The 20,295-nt window shown below is 43.7% G+C and overlaps 1 protein-coding gene across 1 annotated transcript in view; it reads right to left on the bottom strand.

Annotated features, from left to right (window-relative positions):
* Nucleotides 1–13,291, bottom strand: part of LOC126419043 (atrophin-1-like) — a 396,149-nt gene extending 382,858 nt beyond the window's left edge. Inside the window, exon 1 of the mRNA XM_050086112.1 lies at nucleotides 13,012–13,291. The gene's annotated coding sequence lies outside the window, so the exon portion shown is untranslated. The remainder of the gene's footprint in view (nucleotides 1–13,011) is intronic.
* Nucleotides 13,292–20,295: the final 7,004 nt, after the last annotated feature.

Genomic DNA, 20,295 nt, shown 5'->3' with positions numbered 1-20,295 from the left:
AGCGTTTTGCTGTCTTCCAGTCTGAAACTGTGTAACTCATTGAAAGTAAAACCATAGTACAAGAAGAGATCAAAAAGTCTGCGTTTGCGGGCTTTGCTGCAGCGTACATGCAATCCAACACGACGCCGATGCGGGTATATGAGCACCGACATGCAGGCAGGGTTAGTGTGGTCTTCGAATAGAAACATTTTGATAGTTTATGATCTCAAAAAAACGTAGCTACAGACAGTTATAGATTAAAGATATGTTGATATCACGATGAGCGCACAAATCACTTTTAGAACTAAATGTTGCCTATAAAAAAGACAGATCATAAAGCACTAGACTGGATGTCTTTGATGTAGTGCGTGGAAAGTATGATGCTTGAATGAGACGTAATACCAAAGATAGAACAGTCTTCTCTATCGCACACTCAAACAAAGACACTGATTTTTAAGACGAAGTAACTGCGGAAAATATCTGAACTGACGGTTTTTAGATAGAAACGTAATTAGAATCTGCTGTGTCCAACGAATATCCCGCAAATGGTCCTGGAAATTACATAAAATTAAATAAGTCGCTCGTAGGAGAAAAAATAAAACCTTTTGAAGTCTCATCCGTCAGTGAAACTGGAAGAAAACACAATAAAAATTCACTCGAACGCTTCCTGTACAGTGTCCTTCGGTATGAGTACAGATGCAAGTACGTGGGTAGGCGATTTCAAGCCTAGACAAAGTGAAGGAAGTTCCTAACTGTATACGTCATGCTGGATGAACAAAAGTGAGAACAAAAGTGAGAATAGCATTTCAGCGAACGTAGAGGCGAAATAAATAATAAACAGAGAAAACTCGCTCTGTGAGTCCACACTAACGACAGCTCAGGACGTCACGACGCTAGACGAGTACTTTAGAACAACACAGAGTAAAAAGCATGCTGTGGCAAGTTACCCTTCGAAAAGAAATGCCGATATCTTAGTTCATCGAAATGTGAGGTCGCTCGAGGGTTGCAAGAATTATTACGTAAACATTTTCTACTTATCATATGTACTGTCGTTGTGCCCTTTGCTTGCGTTGGTGGTGCGTTCTGACAGTAATTCCTGATCCCATACAAAAGGTGTGAAAGCTCTAACTGGGACGCATCAAAATGAATGGCAGGTGAAATGAGTCTTCAGAAAAAGATGGAAATAAAGGAAACGAAGAGATAAATGTTGATGAAAAGAACCGCTACTGTACTGGTAGCACGATATCACTTTCACATTAGCTGCGAGAGAAGAATAACTGTGGATCTGAAGAGAAAGTGAGAGTACTCGCATGAGGACACGATGTAGCAGACTAGCTCATGGGTGTAACTGAAAATAGATCGTAAGCCATGTGAGCGAGGTCTCGAAAAGTAAGCGGACAATTGCCGGTAAAGTTATTAACTCTTTTCGAAATGAACTGTCTCGGTGACGCGTTGTACAATACACACATTCTCTTTATTTCAATACTCAAATTCACGAACCTCCTCTACTCAAATCGTAAACTATTAATGGACATTAACGCCTGGAAATCTTCGAAACATCAATATTCACACAAACGTAAACTCGTAAAAAACAGAAATTTACGCCGCTATTGCTGTGTAGTAATAAGAAAATCACTGAATAGTAAAATAAGTATTTGGCAGTATTGTATTGTTCTTTCTGTTCGTTACGTATCTGGCCTTCTTTCCCCTAAAAAGAAACCCAAATTTATACCGTTCGAATATGTACAAAGTGCCTAGTAGACGTTAATAACGTTGTACCATCTGTTCTATATACCAGTGTTTCTTATCATTCTATTGCTTGGTAGCGCACAGGAAGATTTTTCTATATTCCTGTGTAGGTCAAATAATTATTTACGATTTCTTTTCTGCAGTCCCTACGCGACCTACAGTCAAGAGGCTGAAAAACATTACTAAATTCTCTGTTGTAAAACCCGCACTTGGGGTTTTCTAAGCAGCTTTTCGCGAAACTCCTTTCTTGGATTGTGTCCCAGGTGATTCTTGTCAGCAATTGCACGACACTCCCCCACTGGACGAACAGACGGCACCGTCCTTTTCTTCATATGGTACGTAACGTACTGATATGGATCCCAAATGTGTGAGCCATACAAAGATGCAGTCATATTGTCAAAAATTACAGCGTTATCAGGTTTCATGAAGTGTAAATGTTTATATGTATCTCCATTTGGTTCGAAAAATGGAGAAATAAAACTAGAAGTGGAAAGACGCAGAAATGGCCGTCTAGAATGCAGAGTAATGAAGCGAATATGAACGGAAACAGTTAGACTGACGCTACCAAATTGAAACGGTGTGCGTGAGTGGTTGCCCTTATTCTAGTAACTAACTACGTGGAAACAGAGGAGAGACAGAAATATTTGCTGACGATATTGTGTCTATAGTTCAATAATTCTAGATAAATTCGAAACATATAGCTACGCCAGAAGATAACTGACACTACATCTGCAGGAAAGCCGTGAGATTTCATCGCTACCACCCGGCTGGGAGTCGGAGCGGTTTTCACCGTAGGTACGCGCCAGGGAATCTAACGTTCGCGTAATATCCAATAAGCGTTTGCATTTGCGGTAGTCGCTGTCATTTTAAAACTGTCAGTCGAAGCCTCTTCAATCTCCTGATGTTCATAATAAATAACGAATGAAGCGTAGGTATTTAGAGGCTACCGACCTGCAGTGAATAATGTCTCCATGGATGAAACAATAGATGCTGATAAACATGTAGATTCCGTCTTTCTAGATCTCCAAAAGGCATTGGACGCCACACTACATTGTCCACTCCTAGCAAAGGTACCATCTTATCGAGTATCTATGCTGGTATGTGACTGGCTTGAGCAATATTTGCCTGATACAGCCGTGTGCGTTATACTGGACGGCGAACGTTGTGTAGAAACGAAAGTAGCATCAGGAGTGCCCCAAGGAAGCGAAGAAGGACCTCTATTGTTTGCGGTATACATAAATGATTTCTCAGATAGAATCAGAAGAAGTATGACACCTACATCTATGCTCCTCATGCCATTTTTCGGTTTTTGGTGAAGGGTACTTTGTATAGTGCTGCCTTCCACATTTTCAGTTCCTCACGCGAATTAAGTGGGGGAAGAACGACTGCCGGTAACCTTCCATGTTGGCTCGAAACACCCTAATTTTATCTTCGTGATCTTTTCGAAAGATTTACAGCAGCTGGGAGGACTCTTCTAACAACTTAGACGCTAGGAACTTGAACAGTAAACTGCTCCGTGATGCAGAACATCTTTCTCGCAACGCCTCCCCCTGCAATTTTGGCTGTGCGACTCCGTAACGCGCTCGCGCTTACTAAATGAACCTGTAAAGAAACGCGATGCTCTTATTTGGGGTCTTCCCTATTTCCTCTAGAAGTCCTATTTGTTACCGATCGCAATACTCATGCATTGGTCGAACAACTGTTATGTAAGCTACCTCCTTTGCTAACTGACTATATTTTCTGAGACTTCTTCTAGTGAATCTTAATCTGGCATCCGCATTTTCTGTGATTAGTTTTGTGTGGTCGTTCCGCTTTAAATCGCTGCGCGCACGTACGTGTTTTATGGATACAATTGCTTCCAGTGACTGTTCTGCAATCATGTGATCATACAGTAATGAGTCTTTCTGCCTACATATACGCCATTCGTTTACATTGAGGATCCATGCACAGAACGTCGATCTTTCTGTATACATGCCATCACCCGCGTAAAGCCTCATGTGTATTGTGAGAAGTAACGGACTTATAATACTCCCTTGGTTCACGCTCGGAGTTACTGTTACGCCTGTGATGGTTCGCTGGCAGTGCAGTTCCGTACAAGAAAGTATCGCCGTTGGACGATCCTGACTGCAGAAAGATTTCAGCAAGATTTCCGTTGCTACTCTCTTCAAATGTAGATAAATGTAAGTGTAGATAGTTGTAAGATAAATCGTCCAACAAGGAGGAGAAACCGTATAGTACTTGACTACAAGATTAGCATTTTGAGCACGCCAAATTATGTATGTATTTAGTATTAGTAATAAGAAGTGATACGGAATCGAGCGATCTTGTAAAATAAGTTTTAGGGAAAGGGAATGCAAGACTTAAATTTGGTGGAAGGGTTCGGGGAAGATGCGATAGATATGTACAGAGAAACACATACAAGCCGCTGCTGTGACCAATTCTAGAGTGTTGTTCCAATATTGGTGTTCTCATCGAGTAGACAAGACAGCAGGCATAGAATGAATTCAGAGATGCGTTGCCAGGATCGTAGCAGTTCGGTTTAGCCCATATGAAAGTTTAACAGGAATCCTCGGGGAATCTCTGAAAGAAAAACAATGTGCACTGCTGGGTAAATTCAGAGAACCCCTGTTAGAAGAAGAGTGTGGGACCATTATGCTCGGGAGGACGACGGTTCAATCCCGCGTCCAGCCATCCTGATTTAGGTTTTCCGTGATTTCCCTAAATCACTACAGGCAAATGCCGGGATGGTTCCTCTGAAAGGGCACGGCCGACTTCCTTCCCCATCCTTCCCTAATCCGATGAGACCGATGGTCTCCTTCCCCAAACCACCCAACCAACCAACCATTATGCTAGCACTGTACCTAGTGTAGAGATCGTGAGGATGAGAGAGATTGCCGGCCTCAGTGGCAGAGCGGTTCTAGGCGCTACAGTCTGGAACCGCGCGACCACTACGGTCGCAGGTTTGAATCCTGCCTGGGGCATGGATGTGTGTGATGTCCTTAGGTTAGTTAGGTTTAAGTAGTTCTAAGTTCTAGGGGACTGATGACCTCAGAAATTAATTCCCATAGTGCTCAGAGCCATCTAAACCATTTTTTTGAGAGATATTAGGATATGTATATAGGCAGTTATTTTTCTCCGCACTCAGTAAGTGAAAGAAACAGGAAATAATATCGACAACATTGACATGAAGCAGCCCCCTCCATGCATTGTACAATGTCTTGCGATGTGTACACGTGGTGTAGCAAAAAGGTATGGCCAAACTATCAGCAAACATCCCTCACACATGGAGGAAGAATATACACACCTGGAAACTGAAATAAGAACACCGTGAATTCATTGTCCCAGGAAGGGGAAACTTTATTGACACATTCCTGGGGTCAGATACATCACATGATCACACTGACAGAACCACAGGCACATAGACACAGGCAACAGAGCATGCACAATGTCGGCACTAGTACGGTGTATATCCACCTTTCGTAGCAATGCAGGCTGCTATTCTCCCATGGAGACGATCGTAGAGATGCTGGATGTAGTCCTGTGGAACGGCTTGCCATGCCATTTCCACCTGGCGCCTCAGTTGGACCAGCGTTCGTGCTGGACGTGCAGACCGCGTGAGACGACGCTTCATCCAGTCCCAAACATGCTCAATGGGGGACAGATCCGGAGATCTTGCTGGCCAGGGTAGTTGACTTACACATTCTAGAGCACGTTGGGTGGCACGGGATACATGCGGACGTGCATTGTCCTGTTGGAACAGCAAGTTCCCTTGCCGGTCTAGGAATGGTAGAACGATGGGTTCGATGACGGTTTGGATGTACCGTGCACTATTCAGTGTCCCCTCGACGATCACCAGTGGTGTACGGCCAGTGTAGGAGATCGCTCCCCACACCATGATGCCGGGTGTTGGCCCTGTGTGCCTCGGTCGTATGCAGTCCTGATTGTGGCGCTCACCTGCACGGCGCCAAACACGCATACGACCATCATTGGCACCAAGGCAGAAGCGACTCTCATCGCTGAAGACGACACGTCTCCATTCGTCCCTCCATTCACGCCTGCCGCGACACCACTGGAGGCGGGCTGCACGATGTTGGGGCGTGAGCGGAAGACAGCCTAACGGTGTGCGGGACCGTAGCCCAGCTTCATGGAGACGGTTGCGAATGGTCCTCGCCGATACCCCAGGAGCAACAGTGTCCCTAATTTGCTGGGAAGTGGCGGTGCGGTCCCCTACGGCACTGAGTAGGATCCTACGGTCTTGGCGTGCATCCGTGCGTCGCTGCGGTCCGGTCCCAGGTCGACGGGCACGTGCACCTTCCGCCGACCACTGGCGACAACATCGATGTACTGTGGAGACCTCACGCCCCACGTGTTGAGCAATTCGGCGGTACGTCCACCCGGCCTCCCGCATGCCCACTATACGCCCTCGCTCAAAGTCCGTCAACTGCACATACGGTTCACGTCCACGCTGTCGCGGCATGCTAACAGTGTTAAAGACTGCGATGGAGCTCCGTATGCCACGGCAAACTGGCTGACACTGACGGCGGCGGTGCACAAATGCTGCGCAGCTAGCGCCATTCGACGGCCAACACCGCGGTTCCTGGTGTGTCCGCTGTGCCGTGCGTGTGATCATTGCTTGTACAGCCCTCTCGCAGTGTCCGGAGCAAGTATGGTGGGTCTGACACACCGGTGTCAATGTGTTCTTTTTTCCATTTCCAGGAGTGTATGTTGCCGGGACATGGGCCAAGCATCACTTTATTTCCATGTTAAAGCTCATTTTCTACTTGTATTTATAATTACAGTAATTCTGGGAAACACACAGGAACAGAACCTACCAGCGTTAAGTGATACGTTTTCTCACATGAAATATTCAGTGTACCATCATAGGGAGCACGGATCGTTTAAGCCTGCTACTCGCGACTGTGGGAGGCCTAAAAAGACGAGGGCACCTCAACTGAACTTCTTCTTGCAGTTGAGGACAACAATTGTTTGGTGACTGCCTCACGAGGACCTGCTGTATCCATACCATGTACAATCTGTGAAGCAGTATCAGCAGCGGATTTGGCTGCACGCGTATACTTCTGCAAATCGTTTATTAAACAATATGTGAACTTTCACTCTAGTGCAACGTGATTAGATTGTGAATTTTTACAATCAACACGGGTGGTTCATGGTGTGGGTTCCTGTAGTCATGTCCTAGTTACTTCGGAATAAGGCTGGGCATCTTGGACATATTCTGAGTCGTGGTGTAGGGCTTTACATTAGGAAAGAAATGGAACCCAGCGTAGTTGCAATAAGGTATGTAAACGAACGACTGATGTGGATAGATTTGACAGTGTCTAGCAAGAAAATTAGGATTGTGTCAGTATATTCGCATTGTGAAGGGACAGATCAAGATAAGATGGATAGTTTTTATGAGGCACTCAGTGATGTAGTTGTTAGAGTAAAGGACAAGGACAGTGTTCCGCTCATGGGTGATTTTAACGCCAAGATTGGAAATCGAACAGAAGAGTATGAAAAGGTTATGGGTAAATTTGGAGAGGATGTGGAGGCCAACAGGAACGGGAAACAACTCTTGGATTTCTGTGCCAGTATGGGCTTAGTAATCACAAACTCCTTTTTTAAACATAAGAACATTCACCGGTACACTTGGGAAGGCAGGGGAACCAGATCTGTCATTGACTACGTAATAACAGATCAGGAATTCAGGAAGGCTGTGAGGGACACACGTGTATTCAGGGGATTCTTTGATGACACTGATCATTACTTAATCTGCAGTGAAATTGGGATTGTGAGGCCGAAAGTGCAGGAGGTCAGGTCCATATGTAGGAGGATAAGAGTGGAGAAACTTCAGGATAAGGAAATCAGGCACAAGTACATAACAGCGATCTCAGAAAGGTACCAGTTAGTTGAATGTAGTCAATTACAGTCATTGGAAAAGGAATGGACAAGGTACAGGGACACAGTACTAGAATTGGCTAAAGAATGTCTTGGAACAGTAGTGTGTAAAAGTAGGATGAAGCAAATAGCTTGGTGGAATGAAACAGTCAAGGCAGCCTGTAAAAGGAAAAAGAAGGCGTATCAAAAATGGCTACATACCAGAACCCAGGTAGACAGAGAAAGTTATGTTGAAGAAAGAAACAAAGCCAAACAGATAATTGCAGCATCCAAGAAGAAATCGTGGGAAGACTTTGGAAACAGGTTGGAGACTATGGGTCAAGCTGCTGGAAAACAATTCTGGAGTGTAATTAGCAGTCTTCGAAAGGGAGGTAAGAAGGAAATGACAAGTATTTTGGACAGGTCAGGAAAGCTGCTGGTGAATCCTGCGGTTGCCTTGGGCAGATGGAGGGAATATTTTGAAGAGTTGCTCAATGTAGGTGAAAATGCGATCAGTAATGTTTCAGATTTCGAGATAGAATGGGATAGGAATGATGATGGAAATAGGATCACATTTGAGGAAGTGGAAAAAATGGTCAATAGATTGCAGTGCAATAAAGCGGCTGGGGTGGATGAAATTAAGTCGGAACTCATCAAATACAGTGGAATGTCAGGTCTTAAATGGCTACACAGGATAATTGAAATGGCCTGGGAGTCGGGACAGGTTCCATCAGACTGCACAAAAGCAGTAATCACACCAATCTTTAAACATGGAAACAGAAAAGATTGTAACAACTACAGAGGTATCTCCTTAATCAGTGTTGTGGGTAAAATCTTCTCAGGTATTGTTGAAAGGAAAGTGCGAGTATTAGTTGAGGACCAATTGGATGAAAATCAGTGTGGGTTTAGGCCTCTCAGAGGTTGTCAGGACCAGATCTTTAGCTTACGGCAAATAATGGAGAAGTGTTATGAGTGGAACAGGGAATTGTATTTATGCTTTATAGATCTAGAAAAGGCATATGACCGGGTTCCTAGGAGGAAGTTATTGTCTGTTCTACAAGATTATGGAATAGGAGGCAAACTTTTGCAAGCAATTAAAGGTCTTTACATGGATAGTCAGGCAGCAGTTAGAGTTGACGGTAAATTGAGTTCATGGTTCAGAGTAGTTTCAGGGGTAAGATAAGGCTGCAACCTGTCTCCACTCTTGTTCATATTATTTATGGATCATATGTTGAAAACAATAGACTGGCTGGGTGAGATTAAGATATGTGAACACAAAATAAGCAGTCTTGCATATGCGGATGACTTAGTTGTGATGGCAGATTCGATTGAAAGTTTGCAAAGCAATATTTCAGAGCTAGATCAGAAATGTAAGGACTATGGTATGAAGATTAGCATCTCCAAAACGAAAGTAATGTCAGTGGGAAAGAAATATAAACGGATTGAGTGCCAAATAGGAGGAACAAAGTTAGAACAGGTGGACGGTTTCAAGTACTTAGGATGCATATTCTCACAGGATGGCAACATAGCGAAAGAACTGGAGGCGAGGTGTAGCAAAGGTAAAGCAGTGAGCGCTCAGCTACGATCTACTCTCTTCTGCAAAAAGGAAGTCAGTACCAAGACTAAGTTATCTGTGTACCGTTCAATCTTTCGACCAACTTTGTTGTATGGGAGCGAAAGCTGGGTGGATTCAGGTTACCTTATCAACAAGGTTGAGGTTACGGATATGAAAGTAGCTAGAATGATTGCAGGTACTAGTAGATGGGAACAACGGCAGGAGGGTGTCCACAATGAGGAAATCAAAGAAAAACTGGGAATGAACTCTATAGATGTAGCAGTCAGGGCGAACAGGCTTAGATGGTGGGGTCATGTTACACGCATGGGAGAAGCAAGGTTACCCAAGGGACTCATGGATTCAGCAGTAGAGGGTAGGAGGAGTCGGGGCAGACCGAGGAGAAGGTACCTGGATTCGGTTAAGAATGATTTTGAAGTAATAGGTTTAACATCAGAAGAGGCACCAATGTTAGCACTGAATAGGGGATCATGGAGGAACTGTATAAGGGGGGCTATGCTCCAGACTGAACGCTGAAAGGCATAATCAGTCTTAAATGATGATGATGATGATGAACACGGGTGGGCTATCGAGAATCCTCACAAAATAGAGCAGTCACGTCATCAATAAAGATTTTCTGTCAATGTCTGGGCCAAGACTGGAGGTGACTTTATAGGGCCTCACGTTCTTCCAACCAGCTTTAACGGAGAAACTGACAATGCTTTTTTAGGGAATACTCTACCTGTTCTGCTAGAATGTATGTCTTCACAAATGCGACAAAACATGTACCTCTTGCACAATGGTGCTCCTCCTTATTTCAGGGTTAATGTCCGGAAGCCTCCGTGACAAAAGTGTAGGTGGAGGGGCAGCAATTCCTTGGCCTCCGCACTCACCAGATGCAAACTCGCCTAGCGCATCAGTGATTCAGTGCGACGATGGGTCGATGCGTGTATTCTTGTTAACCGATGCCTTCATTAAGAATGTATTTCGTACTGTGTTGATACATCCTTTACCTGTGTGTTTTACTTGATTAATGTGTTGCGGAGATGTAGAAACGGAAATAGACATTCCTGCCATGTCACAGTAATAATATAGTGCAAGGAAAATTAGAGAACGATAGCTAAGGAAATAAGCTTGCTCATTGGATTAAGTTTGATGCCGCGTTAACGATTATTGAAATCGTTCCTGAGTAGTATTGGTTGGAAATAGCTATAATACGATGTGATTAAGCTACGTTAAAACGTTTCTGCAGTTTACGAGAGTTCGAACGAAGAGCTGCGGCCTACAAGAAAATTATGAAAGGTGGACTTCTTCAGCAAAATTATCATCTTATTGGAGATCTAATCTCTGCTGCTATCTTTCAAGACTGAAAAAAAGGAGGTCGCGAATAAGACGATACAAAGGTTTACCGACACATCATTGTTGTAGTACGCACAAGCAATGCTAGCGAAGCGCACGCGGCACAGAATTTGTAAGTTTTGTGGAAGCTGCTTTGGAGATAGCTCCTCCCTCCACCCAGGTGCCCGCGGGTGCATTCTGCAGACGCGAGATGTGCTATCTGAGGAAGCCGGCTGCCGCTTCCTGGATGTCCGCAGGCTTCCGCGGGAAAGGTTCCTCCAGTGAGAGTACCAATTAGCAATTGTATCCGCTCAGCAGGCTTTGCCGAGGTTCGTCTCGCAACGGGCTTGTCCGTGGACGGGTTCTCGCCCTCGCAGCCGCACATCGGCACCCGGAAGGGCGAAGCTGTGAGGGAATCGAATTGATTCATCATAAAACTCCCACCTTACACCTTTTTTTGCAAAACTGTCCGTGGTCCTGACAGGACGGCAGCCAATTTTTAGCCACTCAAGGTTTTCGTTCTCTTGATTATAACTTTGGATAATTCCTGGTAAAGATAACTACGTCTTCGGGTAGTTATAGTGTCTTTTCTTCACAACAAGGGACAGTGCGATACATGAGAGTTAAATAACGGCTTCCTTCTATTGCACTGAAACATCGTACTATTTTAAGGACCGTGTTCATTTAAAATAACAGCATGTGGTGTATACAAATGAAATAACATGAAGAGGACTGTGGAGTGGAATATCTTACGCGGCGAAGAAGCACCAAATTCACGTATTCACGTTTGCATCACGCTGATGTTCCACTGATGTTCTCTGACTAGTGTGCTGATGCCCTAAAGAAGAACCTGTGCTTCTAAATGTATACTGACATTTAAAAAATACATGCAGAATGGACGATGGTATTTGTGATACAACTTGTACAATGGTTAGATAGTTCAATATATATCAAGCGATTCTCAAGGCGTATCATCAATCTAACGTCCTTGCTTTATAGTAAGAGCATCTTCCTGAACATCTGTAGATACCTTTCTCGCACCAATGGCAGTTACTTTCAGCCTTCTTAAAATGTTATTACGTTGCGGACGTGTAGACAGTTTTGTTTGCATCCTTACGAGATGAAGCGGTGGTAAGTACACGAAATCGTCTTATAACATCTTAAAATGTCTATCTTCCCGTAACCTTTGTCTCTTAAGGGTCATATAGAGGCGGATCTTGAAAATTCTCGATCGTCAGTTCAGTCATCACATAGATAAGCATTCCACGTGAGAGCTGCTGAAGTATTTACTTGTACCTTCTAAGAAGAATTCAGTTGTATAATAGGACGTTACAAAACTGTTCCAGGAAGAATGAAATTTCTGTTGTTAGATTGTTATTATTATCACTATTTCAGGCATCAAGTATTTTTTTGAAACCCTTATTAAGTCCTAATTTCGAGATAAAGAAGTACTGCACTTTCAAAGAGCTACAGAACCGTCTGCGGACGTAAGGGCACAGCAACAAATTTTTATATGGAACCCAGACAAGGAAATGCTGGTAGCCTTCAACCAGAGTCCAAAAATGGTCTGAATAATGACTTACTGCAGTTGCAAAAAATCCAGATTATTATCTGTGAAACTGCATTTGTAGATGCAAGGCCGTGGATAGAAACATTCTTGTGTTCACATAATTTTTATTTTTCCTTTGCGACAAATAATCGGTATGACACTTATCCTTCGAGCACAGATACAAGTTGGCCGCGGCGTATGCGCATTTTTCTCTGAATGAATGCTTGTAAACAAACAACGACAATCTTAATTCTGTGCATATGAGGAGACTGTTTAGCAGAATCGGGTGGTAAACTTCATGGTAATATCTGCAGTACGCTATACCTCCTGTTATTTCAAACAAGGTCTTGGAAGAGACATATTCCTCACACAGTTTCCCCTTCATTACTGGATAAGAGCTTCTTCCTTCATTTCCCAAATATTGCGATACTCAGCTCTACCCACTTAACTATCTCATCCCTATTTCCGGTCCTCTACTCACCTCCCATCTATAGGATTGCTACACTGCGCGCAGTACAACATTTTGCCGAAATATCAAGCAGATTCGTTTCGAAGTCGCTATCAAGGAACTTGGTTAACTGACGTCAAAATAACAGCTAAGAAATGTTCATGAAAACGCTTTTACATATAAGCCGATGTTTGCCGTCGGATGCACTAGTACTTGTAAATGTATCGGCACAAAATGAATCCAAGCAAAGCAGAGAGCATCTTAAAACGAGCTTAAAGGTGTCGAGCAAGCAAGGTGACGGAGACGACTATGTCTGCATTCTCGATACATTCCTGCCGGGCCGCCTGCAAGCCCCCCAGCAGCCGTTGGCCGTGAAACCCACTTTCCGCGCATCCGTATCTTCCCGACTGCATTTCTGCCCCGCGGCTCCGCGTCTGCTACAGCTCCCGATCATCCATGGACGACACCTCTGACTCGTGGCTCCGCCAAAGTGGCAACATTAACTGTGGTAAGCGTACTTACCGCTAATCTGCTTCCGGTTCTGGACGTAATCCTCGCGCCGTTTCTTCTTCCTAGGTCAACTTCACTATGAGTCTCCAAGAAAAGAAGAAGAAGAAGAAAAAAAGAAAGAACTAAACAGAGCAGTCACACCCTAGTAAACCGTGACGTACACACAGTTCGGATACTTCACTGTCACCACGTATCGGCGGTCGATTCGGCTCGTTTCGTCGTGTAGACTTGCCCTGGTCCGCGGGTGCTGTAGGCACTTTGACTACGCTGTTCACCGCATGACGCGTGCGCGATGAATGGACACCTGCCGCTAACCGAGGAGCTCCTCGTGCTCGGCAGCCGCCGCGCTCCCCCCACCACGCCCCGTGCCGCCCCCTCCACAAGCTGCAGCTGGCGCCGCGCGGAAGAAGTAGGCTACTGGCGCGGGCTGCCGCGCATGCGCAGACTACACTGGGAAATACTAGACATCCGTCTCTCCGAAAGCACATCTGCGTGAAGCATCTAATCAAAATGTTTCTGTTATCAGACAGAACGCAAAAGTAAAAGGCATCTGTATCAACCGGTTGACATCTATTACATTAGATTTAGGTTTGTGTTCCACAGACCCAAAAAATGAGATGATTCTCGTTGCTGTGGAACATGTCAGAAAGTTTAACATAAAAACATAAAACATTTGAATATAATACTTACTACCCTGGTCATTTGTAGAAATAGGTGAATACAGTGAGGTAAACTGGAACAGCTAATATTCACAGAATTGACATGATGTCAGAACGAAACATTGCTATGCAATATTAATAAATTTATCATACACAAAAAATCTAATGTTGACTGTTGTGACCAGTGTTGTCAAAACTGAAATCTAACACACATTTTTACTTAAGCTGGCTTAACAGTCTCTGTTAAGATATTCATCTATAGAGTAGAAGAAGCTGCCTATCAAAATGTCTTTCAAGCTCTGTTTAAACTGCGCTTTATCTGAAACCAAGTTTATAATGGTTGCTGTCAATTTATCGAAAATGTTTGTTCCTGAATATTGGACCCCTTTTTGGACCAAGGTAGGTGATTTTAGGTCGTTACGTAGACTGTTTTTATACCTAGTATTGATACTATGTATTGAGTCATTTTTTAGAAATAGAGATGTATTACTTGCAACAAATTTCATTAAGGAATAAATATACTGAGAAGCAGTGCTTAGAATACAAAGTTCCTTGAACAGATGTCTACATGATGTTCTTGAATTTACACCAAAATGATTCTAGTCACACGCTTCTGCACCCTAAAAACTTTTGCTCGGTTTGATGAGCTGTCCCAGAATATGATCCCATATGACATAATAGAATGAAAGTAAGCAAAGTATGCAATTTTTTTTATTTATATCTACTACATGTGACATCATTCTTACTGCATGTACAGACTTGTTTAGGCGCTTAAGCTATTCTGTGGTATGCAGTTCGCAACTGAATTTATTATCGAGTATTAAACCCAGAAATTTAACACTGTCAACCTGTTCGATCTGCATGTCTTTATTTGTTATTACCATGCTGGAAGGAAGTCTCTTACAAGTTCTTAACTGCATATAGTGCGTCTTCTCAAAGTTTGAAGACAGTGAATTAGCTTTAAACCACATTAATGCCAGCGAAAATTTGATTGGCAGCTATTTCTAAATCTTTACTTGACCTGCTACTTATTGCAATTTTGTATCATCTACAAACAAAACAAACTTAGCATCTGGCAATGTAACAGATGAGAGGTCATTAATGTACATCAGGAAAAGCAATGGACACAAGATGGAAACTTGAGGAACACCACATGTACTTAATTCCCAGTGAGATGAAGACAAACTGCTTACCGCACAGGTATTTAGTAACGACACCCTTTCTTTGTTTCCTGTTAGATAGATAACACTCAAACTGTTTCGCAACTTTGCCGGTGACACCATAATATTCTAATTTACTGAAGAGAATGCTTTGGTTCACACAGTGAAAGACTTTTGACACGTCACAGAAAATGTCAGTAGCCTCTAATTTATTATCTAATGAATTAAGTACATTCTCACTGTATGTGTAAATAGCTTTCTCTACTTCAGAACCCTTAAGAAACCCAAACTGTGACTTGGACAATATGTTATTTGCCGTCAGGTGCTTAAGGAGACGCTTGAACACAACATTTTCAAATATTTTTGAGAAAGCCGGCAAAAGAGAAATTGGTCGATAGTTTGATGGTATCTTTTTATCCCCCTTCTTGTAAAGAGACCTAACTTCAGCATATTTTAACTAATCTGGAAATGTTCTGCTGATAAGAGATTGAGTATTGCTTGATAAGTGTCTCTAACCTTTTCCATGCTGCCCCAGCACATTTCCCGACGTCACCAACTTCACACCGTCCATTAGACAGTCGTCTCGATCTTTCCCCATGTCTTCGAATTCATCAATCGACATCCTTAGTCCTTGGACTATCGATTTTCTTTGCTCCATGTTCCAGCCGCTATCGTTTCATCTTCATTATAGTCGTCATTCATTCTTCCACCTCAGGCTGTTCTGTGATCAGTGTAATTGTTTTCCTGTATTTCCTCGTAATTCCCAACGAGCATCTACCAATTTCTCGTAGCTCAGCCACAAATTGTAGCACAAAAAAGTATTTGTCTCAGTGCCAATCGTCAATATATGTAAGATGTTGACGACATACTAAATCTGATTCAACACAATGAAGTTGGTTTCCAAAAGAAACTAATTACTGCTGTGGTCTGTGCATATCTTTCTGCAGTGTATGATACCGAACGACTTATCACGGAAGTTTGTTAAATAACAAGTGACATTCGACTGAGTGGCGTGTTAAGAGGCATGCTACAGAATTGAAGCTTCTGCGTAACGCTCCAAGGGAGGAAATGCAAATGGAAAACCAAAATATGGATTTCCCCTGTTCAGTTCAAGATGTTTACACATGACCAGCCACACCAGCTGGAAATAAAGCGATTCGTATATGCAGACGACATAGCCATTGCTGCTAAAGAAAGAAGTCTTGAAGAAATTGAAAAGAAAGCAGACAGAAGCTTTGGATACCTTATGGAACGAAAATCATCTGCGAACTAATCCAGAAGAAACGCAGGTATGTGCATTCCAGCTGAGTAAGGGAGAAATAAGAAAAGAATTGGGGATAGAATGGAGAAGGTTTAGACTACACCACTGCACCAATCCAAAATGATTGGGAGTCAGCGTAGACCATACAGTTACAAAAACTGCACTGGGCTAAAAGCAAAAGTATGTACAAGGAACAATATTATATGTAAACTAACTACATCTACGTTGAGAGCGCAGCTGGGGTTATTCGATCATTCGCAACGGTCGGGGAGAATGCGGCACAATCGTGGGAGGTATCTTGCCACTCCAGAAAAGGAGATGTCGTTTAAATGAAGCTGCAGGGTAATCACCGAGTGTCTCAGGCTTGCAATCGTCTACGAAACTTACTCATTTGCGGATATAGCACCTCCAAATATCAGACGCAAAATAGCCAGTGAAACAGAGTGGTAAAAACAACAAACCAACTCACGGCACTCAATGTATTACCAAAAAACCGTTACACCTCGTCTTTAATCCAAGGAAGAGCTTTGTACAACAGACAGTTCCGCTAGAAGGCCGATCTGAGACACGCCGCTTATCTCTTCGGTTAGATTCTTCAAGATACAAACCTGCATTCCAAAGAGGAAATCACACAGAAACAGCAGCCACTGCAGTATAGTACACGGAGGAACTGAATAATTTAAGAACAGGCATCGGAAGATGCTAGGCAAACATGGTTAAGTGGTGATATTCTCAAAATGACCAGTGCGAATGCGGAAAAACACAGATGATTGAAAATTTGCTCATGTGTCCAACGACAGAGTTTGTTTGCAGAGCGGAAGAACTACAGCGTTAGAAATAAATGATGCGTATTTCCGAAAGTTTGATGTTGAACGGTGTGATCCAGAAATACGTTAGATATCAGTACACTCGTTTGTATGGCCGGCCAGTGTGCCCGAGCGGGTCTAGGCGCTTCAGTCCGGAACCGCGCGACCGCTACGGTCGCAGGTTCGAATCCTGCCTCGGGCATGGGTGTGTGTGATGTCCTTAGGTTTAAGTAGTTCTAAGTTCTAGGGGACTGATGACCTCCGATGTTAAGTCCCATAGTACTCACAGCCATTTGAATCTTCACTCGTTTGTTTGTAATGTAGTTCTAGGGGAAAAAGGCCATGTTTCTACCGTGAGGGGGCGGGGGGCAGTATCGGCTGTACACGGCAATCGTATCACCTGTTAACGTCGCAGTGCATGTATTGTGTGTCATTACGAGTATTGCGTTGCTTCAAGATGGGTCAGACAACGAAATGAAAGATCAGCGTGCTCCGCATAGCAAACTCTAATAGAGTTGGGAATGACTGGTCGACGTCGCAGCGAATGTCCCTATAAGTCAAAGTGATTTCTTGAGAAAATAGGACAAGTTTCTAGCATCTCGTTCAGTTGACGGTCGTCACAGAAGTAACCGCGAAAGAAAAACAGCAGGTGTGCAGGACCGATATCTGGGCATAACAGCAAGCAGAAACCCTCATCACAGTACTGCACGGCTACTGCGACTGCTTAAAACAGCTACAGGAAAGCAGATGTCTACAGAAAGATTCGAAACAGGCTTCATCAGCAGGGATTACGTGCCAGAAGAACTCTCATTGCTCCTCCTCTAAATCGGGTTTGGAGAGAGTCTCGTGTCGCACTGGCACTGAACCTTTGTTTACGGACTAGGCAGCAGTGGGAGACAACACCCTTTCCTGACGAGGCCCGTATCAGTCCCCACCCTGACAGTACTGATATTCGAGTATTGAGGCAACGAGGACAAAGTTTAAACCTTAACTGTATTACAGACCGCCACCATTATCAAGACGATTCAGCCATGTTTTGGGATGGAATCACGTATGGCCCCAAGATACCCCTTGTGCCAGTACATGGAAGGATGACTGGTGTGATGCGTAGGGACGACATTCTTGTACGCATTGTGACTCCATTTGGTGAAAATATCGGAGCGGTATCCACGCTGATGGACGACAAGGTACCTCCATCGTCACAATCTCGTGAACACCTTCCTAGTGGAGCATACCATCAGTCCGATAGAATAGTGTACACCTCCTCCAGCTCTCAGCTGAATTGGGAATGCATGAGCCACGCTATGACGATCGGTCTGTAAGCGTCCTGCCCTACCAGAGACCGAGCGAAGTGGCGCAGTGGTTAGCGCACTGGACTCATATTCGGGAGGACGACGGTTTAAACACGCGTCCGGCCATCCTGATTTAGGTTTTCCGTAATTTCCCTAAATCGCTTCAGGCAAATGACGGGATCTTTCTTTTGAAAGGGCACAGCCTATTTCCTTCTCCATCCTTCCCTAATCCGATGGGACCGATGACCTCTCTGTTTGGTCCCCTCCTCCAAATGCACCAAACAGTCCCACCAGAGACCTTACAGGGCATCAAAGAGGCCACTGAGGGGGAATGAGAGAATATTCCACTGGCCTGGATTGACAATTTGGTAAGTAGTGTGCTTACCCGCGTTCAAAAACGTGTCCAATTTTGAAGAGGGCCAACTGGCTCAAAAAAACAATGTGTTATGCCATCAAGAACTTGTTGTGTATGCAGTGGAGTATTTTGTTTGTTTTTGTTTTTTGTTCTCTTGTTTGGGTTTATCAAGTGGAAATCTTTATTTCTTCTTTATTTTTGACTTCTCATGACTGTAACTGACAGAACAAAATCTGTTCTATATCTTATCATTTCCAGTACTAACAGCAAAGCAATATGCAACATTTATTTTGATCGTTGCATTTTTATTCAATGAGAAGGCCATTACAGCTGCAGAGTTTTGGAAGAACAGAGCTCAGATGTTCTCTCCCGGACAGGGAAAGCAAAAGCAAGTAGCCACAACATTGTTGCCGTTGTCGGTATGTCGTACGGAACAGAGAAGGCAATCCAAAAGAGTGATCTCAACATGCGGCGTGTTGCTGCCAAGTTCGTCCTCCAGCATACCGACGCAGGAACAAAAGGAACACCGCATCGATGTATACCAAGAACGTCGTCAGTGTGCCGTGGATTTCCCGTCCTTCACGTCGAGGATCTGTACGGGTAACGAACCATGGGTGTACGGGCACGACCCTGAGAAAAATCAACAGTCTTCACAGTGGAAGAGCCCATCATCTCCACGAATGAACGAGGCGAGGCAGGTGCGCCGCATAACCGATTGCGTGCGCTTCGTCTTTTCCGACTTTCAAGGCATTGTGCATCAATCCTCAGGGTCCAGACTGTCAATAGCGAGCTCTGCTGTGTGTAAACGTACATACACAAATACAGTTGTTTCATGTAAACGGAACTAGTCTCGAAACTTTTAGATTACCCCTAGTACAGGGTGTTTTAAATAAGATATTTTTCTCTGCAACTTGTAAAATAATAAGTGAAAGGAATGTGTATTTATATAGACGTAATAAACGTTACTCTTTCTGTTGAATGATTAAGATAGTTCACTTATTTTCCAGTGTGTGACAGCAATGGGCTATGTAAGTATTTTTAGATAGAGACTGGTATTTTCCATTCATGTGTGTGATGAATTGAATTACTTTTAGCACAAAAATTCTATTGCAAAATTTAATGAATACTAAATGTAAGATATCTGTATGCAGACACTCTAGCTTAGTCAGGGTTATACGGTGCTGTCAAAAAGTATTGTGAAACTGCAGTCGCATTATCGCTGGGTGTGCGGGCGCGCTGCCAGAGCTGTGTGGAACGGAGTCGAGATGTGCAACAGTAGAGTCGATTCGCGCACGTGGAATGGTGGAAAGAGTAGCGCCGGGGCGTGTGTGTTGAAACAAGGCCGTAAGGCTGCGGTACTAAAATACGAAATGGCTCGGCGTAACTTTGATGTGGCCAGGCACAGTACAAGGCATTAAGTGAGCACAGTATAATCACTCCAGCAGGAAACCTATTAATACAAACAGTACCTTGGGTCCAGTTTTTATTTTTTGTGGAGCTGCATAAAGAAGAGCCTGTACCAACGAACAATGCTTTACAAGCACCGACAACAACTCAACACTAAAATAATTGTTTGATTAGACTTACATACGGATTGCCAGCGTCGTAGTTAGTTTTGTGACTGGATAAAGGCAAGTTATTTGAAAGTTCAAGTGGTTCAAATGGCTCTGAGCACTATGCGACTTAACTTCTGAGGTCATCAGTCGCCTAGAACTTAGAACTAATTAAACCTAACTAACCTAAGGACATCACACACATCCATG

The sequence above is a fragment of the Schistocerca serialis genome, chromosome 9 (assembly GCF_023864345.2).
Source record: "Schistocerca serialis cubense isolate TAMUIC-IGC-003099 chromosome 9, iqSchSeri2.2, whole genome shotgun sequence".
NCBI classification, from domain to species: domain Eukaryota; kingdom Metazoa; phylum Arthropoda; class Insecta; order Orthoptera; family Acrididae; genus Schistocerca; species Schistocerca serialis.
The sequence above is the reverse complement of the archived record's forward strand: the minus strand, read 5'-3'. Positions and strand labels throughout refer to the sequence as shown.